Consider the following 5942-nt stretch of genomic DNA (forward strand, 5'->3'; position numbering starts at 1 on the left):
AATATTAAAATAAATTAAACAATCATTAAATTATAAATAAATAAAAAAATTCAAAAACTTGTCAGTTTTGTTTTTAATTTAAAATTTAATCAATATTTAATTTAATTAAAAATTATAGCATTATTTATTATATTTTTATATTTTAATATTTATCAAAATATAATTTATATTTTTATAATAGTTTTATTACAAAATAAAAATAATAATAACTAAAATAAGAGTAAAAATAATGAAAATAAAAATAATATTAAAAATCACATTTAATATATTTAAATATATTAAATTATATCAAAATATTAAATTAAATTAAATAATTATTAAAATTTAAATAAAAAACAAAATTTTAGAAACGTTACCGTTTATAATCGGATATGGATATCCGATGAATAAATTTTTCTAAAATTTTGATTTTTATTTAAATTTTAATAATTATTTAATTTAGTTTAATATTTTAATATAATTTAATATATTAAATATATTAAATATGTGATTTTTAATATTATTTTTATTTTCATTATTTTTACTTTTATTTTAGTTATTATTATTTTTTAATAAAACTATTATAAAAATATAAATCATATTTTAATAATTATTAAAATATAAAAATATAATAAATAATGCTATAATTTTTAAGTAATTAAATATTGATTAAATTTTAAATAAAAAATAAAACTGATTTTCGATAACAAGTTTTTGAAAATTTTTGTTTTTATTTACAATTTAATGATTGTTTAATTTATTTTAATATTTTAAGATAATTTAATATATTTGAATATTTTAAATCAAATTTTATATTGTTATTATTATTATTTTATTTTTATTTTTATTTTATTTTTATTTTTTAATATAACTATTATTATAATATAAATCATATTTTAATAATTATTAAAATATAAAATTATATTAAATAATATTTAAATTTTAAATTAAATTAAAATTATTATATTAAGGTGGTGTAGAATGTCTTTAATAAGAAAGAAAAGAAAATAAAAAAATATTTATTAAAATGTCTTTATTTAGAAAGAGAAGAAAGTTAAAAATAAATTTTTTAAAAAATTGGAGGTGTAAAATGTTATAAGGTTAAAAATAAAAATTTTGAAAACGCAGGATGAGTGAGATGTTGGAAGTATAGATGAAACACTCTTGAATCCGCGAACACGTTGCAGTCCGATCCAACATAACTGCCAAGTAGGTGCGAACCCGTTTGGATGGTGCAGGAAGAAACTTTGGAGGTGCAGTGAGAAATAGCCTGTTTGTTTTCCCAAACCCTTTTCATTTTCATTTATGTCTTCGTGAGAGAAGCCCAGAAATACTGAAGCCAGCCCAGTCTCGCTCATATTCTTCTCTTCCTCAACGACGGTCAACGAAGCCCAACCACGTTCTTCGGTATTCCTCTTCTTCTGTTCTCTTCGACGACATTCAACGAAGGCACTAAGGTGATGTTGCTCCTCTCCTCTTCCTGAACGTTGATGACGATACCATCTAATCAGCAACACATTCACCCGCGGTGAAGGCTCACGTAGTAGATAGGTTCTTTGTCCTCCATTAGCCTTAATTTCTTGAATTGGATTTGGCCTACTTCTTCGATTGACCCAAATTTCCTAATTCATTTTTTTGTTCGCCCTAACTAACGAAAGATAATTAGCCCTAATATGTTCATTTTGTTTGCTCATTTTGAATAGAAAAAAAACATCAATTTCGGATTGTTGTTCGAGAGTGTGTTGATTTGTCGGAGGCTCTGTTCATTTGGTGCGTGTGACAGTGAAAGTGCAGGTATTTTTTTTTATCAAACCTTTATATGATTAGCCCTTGTTATTAGCTTTCCTGATCATGGCTTCCATCTTTGTTTCGACCTGTGGTTGATTTAGTCTTTTTTGTGTGTACTATTTAGTGAAGTTTTTGTTTATTATGTCTTTATAGGAAACATGAGTGCTTGACTGGTGATTACTGTAAGTTAGAAATGATATAATGGCGCCATCACTCATGCTTTGGTTGCTCTATGATATCATGACAATAACTAACAATACAACTTCCGCTTCCACCAAACGCCCACATTTTGATGTAACTTCTCTAACTATAGTACAAGCTTTCTAATTTAATTAGTATTTTTAATATAGAATAAACTATTTTTTCTTTTCATTAGTAAATTAAAAAACGCAAACTATAAGTTACGTTAAAAATGGGAAGTAATCAACTATTGATGTTCATGGATCTTGACTTCACATAACCTATGGATGTTGTTCTTAGATGATAGGGGAGCCATATTGAACGTTTTACAGGTTTGTCATTGATGGCAAGGATTTGTTAAGCATTCTGATCACTATAGTTGCATCTTAATCTTCATTCAGTAGTGAATAAGAATTCTAAATAAGTATAGAAATTGACTTTTGTCAAAAAAAATATTGAAGGAATTATTTGTACTTCAAGTTATAAACATGGCTTTTATGATGGTAGTTTGTCTAATTTAAATCCCATTAACTTTGTATGCAGATTTTTATGTAGCCATTTGACTGCATTTTCCAGCCGTTGCAACCATGCATTTTTTAATTTTTGTACTTCTCATTTTTTTGTTTGAGCTCTCTAAATCGTGCACTCACATGCCCAAATCGAAACTGGCTGTCATAAATTGCATTTTACCCAACTTTAGGTTTCCCAAAATTCTTCAAAAATTAATTAAATTAGATATTGTTACTATAATATCTATTTTTAAACGATGAAATTATACTATATATGGTAAAATCTATTAGACTTTTAAAGTTTAATACACACACATAATATTTAAAATACAACTTGAATATGTCTTATGAATCGATTCTTCTACTTGTTTATCTCCAACAATGTTATATTTTTCGCACACATAATTTCTGTTGTTAAATTATCTATGTACGCACCAGTGAATTTATCATGTTTTCTTCTATTATATTTCATCATTCTAAATCATGTGTAAAAAAAATATGATGACAATAACGTACAAAAATACTTTAAATATAATTTCATAATTGTTTGTGAGATATTAGAAAAATCATACAATCACGTAAAATCTCAACAAGAAGGAATTCATAAATGGGTATATCTTTTACACCTATGTGCATTTGTTTTTTCCACAAGAATGTTTTCACGCCCATTTGCCACAACCAAGTTATTATTTCAGAAAAAAAAAAGCTAGCTAATAATAAAATTGGTAAAAGTTTTACTACAGTAGTCATATAAATGATCTTTTCATTTAAGCGATATATATATATATATATATATATATATATATATATATATATATATATATATATATATATATATATATATATATATATATATATATATGAATTTTTGAATCAGACTTAGAATCAGTATAAAAAGTGGAAACGATGAAAAATTCATAATAAAGTAGAAGACTTTCTATATCGATTAAACCTAGAAACAATATAGAAAATAATATGGTGTAATTAGGTTAATTTAAACCCTTTCGAACTTTTCAATCCTAGCGACAACACCTACTCTTGTTCTTTCGTTCTCCAAAGATGTCGAACTACAATCCCAAGCATCTGAAGGAAAATCAGGCAGCCATCGCTAATGATGAGGAAGAGGTTGTTGTCACCACTGGTAAGGAGGAAGTGGAAGTGGTTGTAGGAACATACAAAGTGACACTTTTAGTGGAAGTGGTTGTAGGAACATACAAAGTGACACTTTTTATATCAGTTGTATCTTTAACTGATATAAAACACTAAAAAAAGACAAGTATTATCGATCAAATCTCTTGGAAACATGAAAATTTCGTCGATAATGACTTTTTTGGACAAATTTTCGATGGACCAAAATCTTCAATAATAGTGTTATCAGTAAATTTATGAACAAAATTTTATATATGTTAGCAATTATAAAAAATAATCTATCAGTAATTATCAAAGAAAAAATTTGTCGGTAAATATTGTGATTTGGTTCATCTTTTTTCCCAATTTCCTTCTTCTTTCTTTTATTTTTACTAATCCTGAAAAATGAACACATTCCAAACAAAAGGGGTAGCCTATCTTCAATCCAATTAATTCTTTCATTACAAGCTGTGATAAAATTTTGGAAAAAAATTTATTAGAATTCATGCCAAACAATGAAGGTTGCATTTCCAACCATAAGGGCGGTGACAAACGGTGATTTTTTTTTGGACTTAGATCAGACAACAACGGCGATGCGCTGGTGGCAGTCCTTGCATGTGTCGTTGCATGGAAGATGAAGAATAGAGGGATTACCTCTCCCCTGCGTATGTTAGAGAAGAAGAAGATAGAGTAGAAGACCCCAACAGTGATGTGTCGATGGCGAGGGACATGGCGACCTGGCTTAACGAGAATGAAGGCACATCAAAGAGGCTTGTAGTTGCGGTTATCTGAGTTGAGATGGAGAAGTGGGAAAGATGGGATTGCCTCACGCGAGAGAAAAGAAATGAAGACCTCACATGAGAGACAGAGAAAGAAATCATGTGACTTGTAGAGAAAAAAAGTAGACAAAAAATTGTTGCTCTTTTTATCGCTGAATTTTACCGATGAAAATGTGTCGATAAATAAAATATATATTATTAAAGGATCTACCGACAGTTTTGTCGTCGATAATGTATATTACATATCATGAAAGTTTTTACCTATAGATGTTTTTATCGATACATGAAATATATATATATATATATATATATATATATATATATATATATATATATTGTTTCGGATGTGTAGTAGGGCAGTGCAGTTCTAAATCTTCCAGCTCTTCTTCGATCTTCTCCAGACGGCGGATCTTCTTTCCAAGCTTTGACTTTCCTCTTGATCCGGAGGGGTGGAGACCTACAAAAGATTCTCCGATGCCAAAGTCAGTTTCAGAGCAATGGTCTTTCTCAAGGGATAGCAATAAATGTGCCTTGAATGTAACCTATCTACCACTCACCGTGGACCTGTATTTATAGTTTTCGCTATGGGCTTGGGATTAGTTGAAAGTTAATCGCGGCCCAAAACGGCCCAATAGCTTCTAATTTCTACTTACCTTTAAACCAGGCTACTTTTCCTTAAGTCATGTTGATTAGTGTTTTGGCGGGCGTGGACGTCCGCCCATGTGAAATGGGCGTCTGCCGCGCGCACACGGAGATCCGCCCATGTGAGACCCGCCCATGTGGGATCTTTGGTCCGGCGTCCGGTTTTGCTGGCCGTGTCCGCGAAGATCCGTCCATGTGGGGTCCGCCCATGTGGGCTCTTCCGTACGGCGTCCGGTTTTGCTGGCCGTGTCCGCGAAGATCCGTCCATGTGGGGTCCGCCCATGTGATATGGGCATCCGCCTCGTCCGCATGGAGATCCGCCCAATTAGCTTGGGCGTCCGCTCACATGGATCCTTCCGTACGGCGTCCGGCCCTTGCAGATACACAAGCCCCCCAAGTCCTAGTGCCCGTAGTGAACGTAGGACTTTGGGTCACTTAACAGGCAAGATTTGATGCAGTGGCTGTCGTGTCGGGCTGCTCTGTAATGGTAGAATTCCTTGTGAGTTCTTCAAAGTTTTTCTTATAAAGAGGTTCGACCCGGTTGGTAGGTGTTCCTCCCTGCTACAAGAGGGTTAGGAGAGTTTATACCGGGTCTAGGTTCAATCTTTGGCCGGCTCTTCAACGCATGAGCCTCCGGCTTGTCTTATACGATTGCGTACAGGCATTGTCGTAAGTCACCGTGGCCTCTGGAGTGGACTCCGGTACATCTGGGTAGGCGATCATTGGGCAACCGGACGGTCCTTCCGTATGGCGCCCGGTATTTCGGGCGTCTTTTGCACGGCGCCTGGCACTTCGGCGCCCTTCGTACGGCGCCTGGCACTTCGGCGCCCTTCGGCGGTTTCGGTATTTCGGGCGTCCCTTGTACGGCGCCCGACACTCTCTGGTACACAAGCCCCCCAAGTCCTAGTACACGTAGTGAACGTAGGATTTTGGATAC

General features: G+C 32.6%; 1 long non-coding RNA gene across 1 annotated transcript; it reads left to right on the forward strand.

Moving 5' to 3' along the window:
• The first annotated feature begins 1231 nt into the window (after nucleotides 1-1231).
• LOC148206687 (uncharacterized) lies at nucleotides 1232-2139 on the forward strand. The gene is made up of 3 exons (XR_015786290.1): nucleotides 1232-1530; nucleotides 1683-1773; nucleotides 1921-2139. It is a non-coding gene; the product is annotated as an uncharacterized LOC148206687 (long non-coding RNA).
• Nucleotides 2140-5942: the final 3803 nt, after the last annotated feature.

This window comes from Vigna umbellata, chromosome 1 (assembly GCF_029865625.1).
Source record: "Vigna umbellata cultivar VRB3 chromosome 1, Vumbellata_1.0, whole genome shotgun sequence".
In the NCBI taxonomy this organism is placed as follows: domain Eukaryota; kingdom Viridiplantae; phylum Streptophyta; class Magnoliopsida; order Fabales; family Fabaceae; genus Vigna; species Vigna umbellata.